Source organism: Petaurus breviceps, unplaced genomic scaffold (assembly GCF_028583685.1).
Source record: "Petaurus breviceps papuanus isolate PSGF00001 unplaced genomic scaffold, PetGlider_PUasm1.0 523, whole genome shotgun sequence".
NCBI lineage: Eukaryota > Metazoa > Chordata > Mammalia > Diprotodontia > Petauridae > Petaurus > Petaurus breviceps.
The window spans coordinates 4,345,529-4,356,813 of record NW_027186356.1 but is presented as its reverse complement, the minus strand read 5'-3'; the positions used below and the strand labels follow the sequence as shown (position 1 = coordinate 4,356,813).

The 11,285-nt window shown below is 38.2% G+C and overlaps 1 pseudogene; it reads left to right on the top strand.

Annotated features, from left to right (window-relative positions):
- The first annotated feature begins 2,036 nt into the window (after nucleotides 1–2,036).
- Nucleotides 2,037–2,949, top strand: LOC138172258 (olfactory receptor 1f45-like; annotated as a pseudogene).
- Nucleotides 2,950–11,285: the final 8,336 nt, after the last annotated feature.

The following is an 11,285-nucleotide window of genomic DNA, read 5'->3' as shown; positions in this document are numbered from 1 at the left end:
ATTGGGAAAACCTAAATTCAAATCCAACTTTCCCAGTGAAGTGACCCTGGGCACATCACTTAACCTCTGCCTGACTCAGTTTCCTCATCTCTAAAGGAGGGGATGAGTAATAATAGCATTGCCTCCCAAGGGCTGATTTGAGGAGCAAATGAGATAATATTTGTACAGTGTCTGCAAAACTTAAAGCACTACATAAATGCTATTTTATTATCATTATCATTGTATCTAATGTTCTTCCTAAATGTGGCACTCATAACTCAACACAATGCTCTAATTGTACCCATGCCAATTAACTAATCAACAAAGTCAGTGACCAAGCATACATTAAGTGCTTAGGGTTTACCTGGTACTACTATGTTAAACACTGAGTATGCAAAGCCAAAATCAAGATCCCTGTCCTTAAGGCCTTAAGGAACTCACACTCTAATGGAGGAGACACATAGCAAACAACTATGAAAATATAAGTTATTTATCCCACAAATGGAAGATAATCACAGAGAGAAAGCACTAGCAAAAGGTTGGGTGGGGAGAGCCAAGAAAGGCCTTGTAAGAGGTGAGATTTGGGCTGAATCTTGATGGAAGCCAGGAGGTTGTTGGTGAGGAGAGATGGTGTTCTAGCCTTGGAAGAAAGCCTTTCAAAAGGCAGGGAGTCAGGATATGGAATATCAAGGCACATAACTGCAAAACTATTACTTCCCTCATCTCAGAGGTAATCTCTCTTAAAAAGTCAGTTTTTTAGTTTCTACAATAACACACTATTGACTTTTGTTGATCATTTTCAGACAAACTGCTGTCTTTTCCTGATTCCCCTAGATAGCACCTTTAAAAAAAGCTATGTTTATCCCTATTAAATTTCATTTTATTAAGCCCAAACATCTTTGTGGATCCTAACACATTTTTTGTTAGTTAAGTCTCTCAGTTATGTCTTGCAAGAATTAGATGTACATGCCAATGCTACTGCTGTGGACCGACCAGTAAACTGATGAAACTGGGAAGGCCCAAGTTAACCCTCTACCAGAAGTGGGCTGATAAATGCATAATTACTAGCTCTATCCCAAAAAAAAAGGAGTATGACACACTTTTAAATTTAATCTGCATTATTGACATTTTCTTTATCACTTTCTTAAATCTAGACAATCAACCAAATGATAAATGAAACCCTGATTTTTAATGTTTTCCAAAATTTAACAATTGACTATTACCAGCCATCAGAACTGACTCCAGGACATTCTCCCAACCCTACCTTCTAAGGACAACAATAGTCAAAAGACCCTTGTGAGTAAAGAAGTTGTGTTGTAGACCTGGGGTTTGGGGGGGTTAATGTTGACTCCAGGTGGATCGATCTGGGACTCAGTGAAGGAAGAGTAGAAAAGAGGTTTTTTTTTAAACTTTTGGTGATGAACTCCTGAGATGCCAGAGTGCCTACTTATTCATAGCTTTTTAAATCTCCCTGCTGAAATATTTCATTTATTTTCATCTTCCTGAACTGTTTTAATGGTGCTAAGGAATGTTTCCACTGTAAAGTATGGAAATATGTTTTTACTTAAGAAAAAATTGCTTATTTGAACCCCTCCCCCCCGGCTCATGCACAAGTGATCCATTGGACCAGATGAGGAATAGCAACCTGGACATCTGCCTTCATCCAAGTCATTGATGTTAAACAGAACAGGGCCAAGACCAGACACGTGGAGATCTTTTTAGTTGATCTTGACTCACTAATTATGACTTTGGGGAGCTATCTATTCAAACCATTCTGATAGATCTAACTCTGCCACCATTTAGTCCCCGTCATTGTTTGGGATGGCAAGGGAGGGGGATGTGGGAGAAGAAGAGGATCCATTGGGCCTTGTTTATCCCAGTGATGTCTCTGGTGCAGTGGTTGAGTTGGCAAGCATAAAGAAGCGAAGAGCAAGGAGCCCTTGTGGCTCCTGGTTGTTCGGGGTGGTTTGGGGTGTGTGGATTAGGGAATATCCAATTCATTTTGAACTCTGTGCTGCTGACATATTCTCATTATATTTTCATTTTTCTCCAGAGAAATGAGCAATCAAACCAGGGTCTTGAAATTTCTCCTCCTGGGCCTGTCAGACAAGCCAGAGCAGCAGCAATTCTTCTTCAGGCTATTTCTGGGCATGTACCTCATTGGGACACTGGGGAGCCTGCTCACCATCCTGGCAGTTGGCTTTGATTCGGCCTCCATACTCCCATGTACTTCTTCCTCTCCAACTTGCCTTTCCTTGATCTCTGTTTCACCTCCACCACAGTTCCCAAAATGCTGGTGAATTATCTATTGGGGAGTAATGCCATTTCCTACCCAGAATGCTTGGCTCAAATGTATTTTATCAATGCTTTTAGTGCATCAGACAGCATCCTCCTCTCTGCCATGGCCTATGACCGCTACCTGGCTCTCTGTCACCCTTTACACTATGGCACAGTCATGACCTCACGCCTGTGTGCCCTGTTGGTGACAGTCCTTGGGTTTCTGCTCACCTCATTTCAATGGTTCATAGCATATTTATAGATCATCTATCTTTTTGTATGAATAATAAAATCCTTCACTTCTTCTGCGACATAAATACCTTAATGAAACTCTCATGTTCTGACACACACATTAATGAAATGTTAGTTCTTTTTTAAGGGGGTCCAGTAGTTTTAATTCCCTTCATATGTATTGCAGTCTCTTACATTCCTATTGTTTCTGCTGTGTGGAAGGTCCCATCAGCTCATGGGAAATGGAAGGCCTTTTCTACCTGTGGGTCCCACCTGTCTGTGGTCACTCTTTTTTATGGAACTGTCATTGGTGTATATTTCAATCCCACATCTACCCACACAACCCAGAAAGACATGATAGCAACTGTGATGTACACAGTGGTCACCCCTACACTGAACCCTTTCATCTATAGCCTTTGGAATAATGACTTGAAAGGAGCCTTGGGGAAACTCTTGGCTTGAAACATTTCTCCAAGAGACAATTATGATGTATATTTTTTCTTTTTCCAACACAGATGAATATTTCATGGGGAAAATAAATGAACTAATGTGTTGTCAGGAATGATTGATTAATGGTATTTTATAATTAAGGGAGTCCACTAATGTTGTGTAAAACATCTCTCTGTCCTCAGTGCTGTTGTGTTCAACATTTATATTAATGAACTAAATAAATATCAGCATTATGAAGATTAACACGGCATGCTTGTATAATTTCTAGATGATATGAAGCTAGGAGGAACAGTTTATGTTTTGAATGAAAAAATTGAGATAAAAAAGATTTCAACAAGCTGGAACAATGGGCCAAATCTAATAAAATATGGATAATTGGATTAGATTGAATTAAATAGGGATACACCTAAAACTATACATTTTGGTTCAAAATTTTAATAGCATGACTACAGAGTGAGATTGATATTATTAAGAAAACAGCCCATACAGATTTTAGTGTGCAAAATATAACAACAATTATGGAAGCAAAATTTAAAAAAAAAACTAACGTGATTTTAAACTGTATGAAAAGAATGATAACATATAAAATGAGGAAGATGATCATTTTGGTTTTCCTATTATGATCACACACACTTAATGGATTATTTTGTGTGTTGGCACCAGTTTTAAAGAAAGACATTAATATGCCAGAGCATATTCAAAAGAAGGCAACAGGTAGATTAAGAGAAATAGAAATTAGAAATTATTTCATACAAAAAAATTGGTTGAAGGGACTGGAGGTTTTTAGTTGGAAAAAATGTAAGACTTTGGTGGTGGCATGAGGGGACAGCATAATATTCTTCAAGTGTTTCAGGAGTTGTAACAGAGAAGAAGACCAGATATTTTGTTGGAATCCAGAAAGCTAAGGTAGAATCAATGAATGGGGCCTACAGGAAGGCAGATTTCATTTGGGAGGGAGGGGGACTTGTTCATAATGTGAGCAATTTAGAAATGCAGTAGAGGATTTTAAAAATTGGACAACTACTTTTTAGGATTCTTTAGATAGGATTTTTAATTACAGGTTAGACTAAATGATTTCTTATGGTTTTTTTCCAGCTGTGAGACAACATGATTCTATGATAATATTTACAAATTATATCATCCTTAAAATAACAAAGTGAAAAAGTTAGCTACTCTCTATATGATCAAAGACATCATAGATGTAAAAGGAGAGGAATCTAAAGAAAATGGAAATAAGTATAATATCTAAATTTTTGACATTTCATCTATTGTTAACAATCACTACTCAATTCTAATTGCATTGTTATTTTAACAAAGTTTCTTTATTATTGCCTTAGCTGGAACATCAAAACTTAGAATGAAAATTTCCTTTTTAGGCATTAGCAACCTTTAATATATTAATGGGCTTCATTGGGACGTTATCTATTCTCCTGAACTGTCTTTCCTATTGAGTAGATCTATTCATGGTGAAAGTCTAGATATCCTTTCATACTTAATATCTTGTGGTGAAATATCCCCATAACTTTGAATCATCACCACCAACAACAAAAAAAAAGCTATTACATTTCTACTTTGTACCAAACCAAAGCTAGACAATAGGTCCAGAGCAGAAATATTTGGCAGAATAGAAAAACTTAAATCCACTGTGACAAGTCTAACCAAAGCAAAAAAGATCATAATTGATTATGCATGCAAATATAAAGAAGTGAAGAACAATCTGGATGAAGAGAAACAAAATCAATAACGTTAAAAGAAAGCATGATCTATGTACAAGAAAACATACTGACCTTAAAGAACTGGAAATTGAGGGGATGTCCATCAATTGGAGAAAGGCTAAACAAGTAGTTGTATATGGTTGTGGTGAAATACTATTGTACTATAAGAAATTATGAGCAAAATGCTCTCAGAAAAACCTGGAAAGATTTACATGAACTGATGCAAAGTGAAATGAATTGAACCAGGAGAACATCGTACACAATAATGTTATATGATGACCTGTGACTACCTTAGTTATTTTTAGCAACACAATGTCAGTCTAAGAAAATTCTGAAGGACTTACGATGAAAGGTGATGTCCATCTCCAGAGAAATAACTACTGAAGCACAAGTGTAGATCAAAGATACTTTTTCTTACTTCCTTTATTTTGATGTGGGGTTTGTTTTTGTCTGTATTGTTTTTCACAGAATGACTAATATGGAAATGTATTTCATGACTACACATGTATAAACTATATCAAATTACTTGACTTCTCAATGAGGGGGGGAAGAGAAAATTTAAAACTGAATTTGAAAAAAGAATGTTTAAATTATTCTTACATGTAATTGGAGAAAAATAAAATATATGTTTTTAAATGTTTAAGGGCAGAGCCAAGATGGAGGCATAGAAGCAGGAAAACTCCATGCGCTCACCCCATAACCACCTCAAATACCTATAAAATATGACTCTAAACAAACTTTAGAGCTACAGAACCCACAAAGTGACAGAGAGAAACAAATCTCCCACTGAAGGTGGCCCAGCAGACAGACAGGAAAAGTCCATTGCAGCAGGCTGGGAGCAGAGCCCAGCCCTGCATGAGGCGGAGGTTTCAGCCTCAGGGGGGCCCCAACCAACCACGGCTGGAAGGACTTCAGGAGAATGGATCACCAGCAGCTGTGGTGGCTTCCAGAATTATCAACCCATAAATGCCAAAGACAAACTAAAAGGTCAGTGTGGACTTTAGGAACAGGGGATCCAGGAGGGAGGTGCAGCCTCTGCCCCCAGAGGGAGAAGCAACTGAGGTGCAGTGACAGCTGCTACATGGCTACTTCAGAGCTCCTGGCCTGCAGATTGTAGGGGGACCAAGCAACCATTCTGAGGGGTAATTGCTCTTCTTTAACCTGCTTGGATATGTATTACTGTCTAGGGTGGAGGTCCTGCAATGTGTGACCAGGTGCCAGAGCCAGTGGAGGTTTCAGAGAGGGCACCCAACTAATAGCACCAGCAGCTGAGAAAACCTCAGCAATTTGGAACAAAGCTCTCTTCTCTAGAAGCAGAGTTCTACTGTGGCAAAAAGCTCAAAAGTCAAATAATTGAATGGCAACATGAGCAAGCAAAGGAAGCTAAGAAAGCACAAAAATCAAACTTTAGATTCCTATTTGGGGGACAAAAAGGATCAAACCATGGAACAGGAGGAAGACAATGAAGTCAGAACTCCTGTACCAAAAGCTTCAAAGAAAAATATGGACTGGTTATAGGACATAGAGGAGCTTAAGAAGGATTTTGAAAACCAAATAAGAGAAGTCAAGGAAAAATTGGGAAGAGAAATGAGAATGATGCAAGATAATCATGAAAAGGGAGTCAACAACCTGACTGAAGAAAATAACACCTTAAAAATAGACTAACTCAAATGGCAAAAGAGGCTCAAAAAAAAATAATAATGAGGAGAAGAATGCCTTAAAAAGCCAAATTTGCCAGATGGAAAAAGAATCTCAAAAGTTCACTGAAGAGACTAATTCCTTCAGAATTAAATTGGAGCAAATGGAAGCTAGTGATTTTATGAGAAATCAAGATACTATAAAACAGATCCAAACAAATGAAAAAATAGAAGGCAATATGAAATATCTCATTGGAAAAACCACTGACCTGGAAAATAGATGCAGGAGAGATAATTTAAAAATTATTGGACTACCTGAAAGCCATGATCAAAAAAAAAAACCTAGAAATCCTTTAAGAAATTCTCAGGGCGGCTAGGTGGTGCAGTGAATAGAACACCAGCCCTGGAGTCAGGAGGACCTTTATTCAAATCCAGCTTCAGACACTTAATACAAAAACTAGCCATGTGACCTTGGGCAAGTCACTTAACCCCTCCAAAATGTGGTTTTTCCAATGAGATATTTCACATTTCCTTCTATTTTTTCATTTGTTTGGATCTGTTTTATAATTCTTGATTTCTCATGAAGTCATTAGCTTCCATTTGCTCCAATCTAATTTACCTTGGGCAAGTCACTTAACAACTGCCCTCCAAAGAGCAAAAAATAAGAAATTCTCAAGGAAAATTGCCCTGATGTTTTAGAACCAGAGGGCAAAATAGAGGTTGAAAGAATCCACTGATCACCTCCTGAAAAGATCCCAAAAAGAAAACTCCTAGGAATATTATAGCCAGGTTCCAGAGTTCCCAGATTAAGGAGAAAATATTATAAGCAGCCAAGAAGAAACAATTTGAATATTGTGGAAACACAATCAGGATAACTCAGGATCTGGAAGCTGCTACATTGAGGGATTGAAGGGCTTGGAATATGATACTCCAAAGGTCAAAGGAGGATTAAAACCAAGAATAACCTCCCCAGCAAAACTGAGTATCATGTTTCACAGGAAAATATGGTCAGTCAATGAAATAGAGGACTTTCAAGCATTCTTGATGAAAAAACCAGAGTTGAATAGAAAATTTGACATTCAGATACAAGAAGCAAGAGAAGTATGAGAAGGTAAACAGGGAAAAGAAATCATAAGAAACTTGTCAAAGTTGAACTGTTTACATTCCTACATGGAAAAATGATAACTATAATTTATGAAACTTTTCTCAGTATGAGAATAGTTGAAGGGAATATTAATGTGTGTGTGTATATATATACACGCACACACATGCACACACATACATATATATGTATACATACCTATATATGTCTATATAGGAGGATATATGGGAGTATGAATACATATGTGAATGTGTGTATACATGTGTACAGGTATACATAGACAGAGGGCACAGGACCAATTGAATAGGAAGGGATGATACTTAAAAGGTGAAATTGAGAGGTGAGAGAAGAATATAATGAGAGGAGATGGGGAGAGACAGAATGGGTTAAATGATCTCATATAGAAGAGGCAAGGGAAAACTGTTACAATGGAGGGAAAAAACAGGAAGGCAAAAGAGAATGGGTCAACCTTACTCTCATTGAATTTTGCTTAGGGAAGGAATGACATACACACTAAATAGGGTATCTCACCCTACAGGAAAGTAGGGGGAAGGGAATGAGAGGAGGGATGATGGAGGGGAGGGTTAGGGGAGTAGTTAGAAGTTAGAAGGTAGTTAGAATTTAGAAGAACACACTTTTGAAAAGGCACAGGGTCAGGGGCGGCTAGGTGGCAGTGAATAGAGCACCAGCCCTGGAGTCAGAAGGACCTGAGTTCAAATCCGGCCTCAGACACTTAACACAAAAACTAGCCATGTGACCTTGGGCAAGTCACTTAACCCCAACTGCCCTCCAAAAAGCAAAAAAAAAAAAAATAAGGGACAGTATAAAAGTAGAGAAAAGAACAAGTGGGGGGCGGGATAGGATGGAGGGAAATATAGTCAGTCTTTCACAATATATCCACTATGGAAATGTTTTGCATAGCTACACATGTACAACCTATATTGAAATGCTTATCTTCCCAGTAAGGGTGAGTGACAAGGGAGGAAGAGAAAGAATCTGGAATTCAAAGTTTTTAAATCAAATGTTTAAAAATATATTACTTATTATTATTTACATGCAACTGGGAAATAAAATAATAAGCACTGGGGTATGGGGATCCATCTTGCCCTACTGGAAAGTTGTAGGGGATAAGGGGGAGGTTATAGGAGAGAGAAGATTGAGGGAGGGGGTATACAATGGAATTGCAGTTTTGGGGTGATGGGTAGCAGAAAGACAGGAATAAAATTTGTAACTCAAAATCTTGTGGAAATGAATGATGTAAACTAAAAATAAACATAAAATTTAATTTAAAAAAAAAAGAAAAAGAATGCTTATTTAATTGCACTGAATTGGCCCAGGAATATATTAAAGGCTGAAGTGGCTCAATGGACTCAAAGTTCCCTGTTTCTTTCCCCCATGTTCTTTAGCATACACTTCAGACTGGAAATTGGAGAGGACCTGGTTCTTCTCATCATCCAGTCCTCCTCCACCTGTTCTTCTTCCTACCTCAGTTAAACAGCAAAATGATTTTAAATTAGTTTGACTTGAAATGAGTTTTCTTCATAGCAGACAAGTGTGAGCTCCTGAGTCTAGCTTTGAAAGGAGATGAGAAGGAAATGAAGCCCTTAATCAAATAAGAAATCTAAGTGTCTAGGAGCTCACTCTTCCAAATATTTTGTGGTTTTTATGCATGACAGAACCAGACCCTGGGTCTCCAGGGCTTAGGCCCTAGAAAAGCAGTTGTCTTAGCATTTGTGGGGCAATCTATTGAGCAGTAGAGTTCTAAGATTAGATTTATATCCCCACATTCTCTTTTTCCTCTATCATATGGTCTCTCCCTCATACTCTGTGTATCTCTAGTTCTGGTTTCTACTAACTGTATTTAGCTCTGCTACTTAATGAATGGTGCCTCTAATGTCTTTATACCTCACTGAAAAAATTGAAACCATTAGCCTAGAGCTGTCCAGTCTTCCCTTCTTTTAATCTGCCATCAATTAAGCATCTCTTCCTTCACCCCTGCATCTCATGAGGAGATGAGCTTTCCTCTTCCCAAGGTTAATCCATCAATATAGGTCCTTCATCCCATCCCATTCTATTTCTTCAGAATATTGCCCCCTCTCTCACCTATAGTATCCCACTAATCTTCAGTCTCTCCCTGTCTCTCGGTTTTTACCTGCTGCCTACAAACATGTCCATACCTCCCTCATTCTGAAAAAATCCCCACTTCCTTCTACTGTTCCTGTAACCCACTGCATAATGTATTTCCTCACCTTCTTGGCTAAACGTCTTGAGGAAGCATGTACCATTGAGGCTTCTACTTCCTCTCCTCTTCCTTTTCAAAGCCCTTTGCAATCTGGCTTCTGAACACATTCACCTAAAACTATTCTCTCCAAAGTCACCAATGGTTTCTAAACTGACAAATTGAATGGCTTTTCCCTCAATCCTTATCCTTTTATACCTCTCTGCAGCCTTTGGCTCTTCAGATCATCCTCTTCTGTTTGATACTCTCCCCTCTCTAAGCTTTCATGATGCTGCTCTCTCTTGTTTCTCCTCCAATCGAACTGACTGCTCTTTCTCACTCTCTTTTGCTTGTTCTTCATCCAAGATGGAGTCACTAACCATATGTGTACCCTAAGTGTCTGTCCTTGATCTTCTGTTACTTCTCTACACTTTCTCCCTTGGAGATCTCATGAGCTTGCATGGGTTCAATAGTCTTTATGTAGATGGTTCCTAAATCTAATACCCCACCCTAACCTCTCTCCTGAGTTCCAATCTCAGATCACCAACTGCCTCTTAGTTCTTTCAACCTGGATGGCATATTTGCATTTCAAATACAACATATACAAAACAAAACTCATCTTTCTACCCAAACTTTGCCTTCTTCTCAACTTCCTAGTCACTGTTAAGGGCTCCATCCTATTCCAAGTTGCCTCGCTTTGGACGCTAGATTTTACTCCCAGCTCTTTTTCCACAATCATTTCTCATATCCAATCTGTTGCCTAGTCTTATTCATTCTTTCTTGATAGGTATTCTCTCCTCTCAATTCACATAGCCATGACTGGTTCAGACTCTTATAATCTCACACCAGGCTGATTTCAGCAGCCTTGTAATTCATCTCTCAGCCTCGTTTTTTTCCCATTCCAAGTCTATCATGCACTGAGGGACCCAAATGAAATTAAAGTACAGATCAGACCATGTTACCACCCTACTTAATAAAATCCAGTTACTCTCAATTAAATCTCAAGGATCAAATATAAAATACTTTTTTTGGATTTTAAATCCCTTCAAAAATTTGTCCCTTTGACCTTTCCTATATTCTTTTTTAAATTTTTTTAAATTGTATTTTTAATTTGTGGAATAAAACAAGCATTTCCATAACATTGGACAATAAAAAGATGGTAGTACATAAAACTGCAAATCTGCTATGCACAACTTAGTATTCCTTTCAAATATACAACAAAATTATCAGGTAAATTTTTTCCCTTTTTTTCTTCCCTCCTCTCCCACCTCCTGCCCTAGAGATGCCTACCATTATACATGAATAGGTACATTCTACACATAATTCTATTTATCAATTATTACTCTGAATACTGTAATGTTAATGGAATATGAAGATCTTCCCCATCCATTAATAGGTGTATGTGACCAAAGTGTTCAGTCACAGATGTCTTGCTGTTTTGAACTCCAGCCCAAATGTGATACATCCTGAGTCACAGAGAGCCCATTGGGGGAGGAGTTTATTTAGGGGAAGCTTGTTTCTAGGACGACTTTCACACCTTTTTGTAGTAAGCTAATTATAAATAAAGGCACTGAATCACAAGGGTTGTAATGTGCTCTGCCTCTGAGCCTATTAGCCGAGAGAGAGAGAGAGAGAGAGAGAGAGAGAGAGAGAGAGAGAGAGAGAGAAAGAGTGCT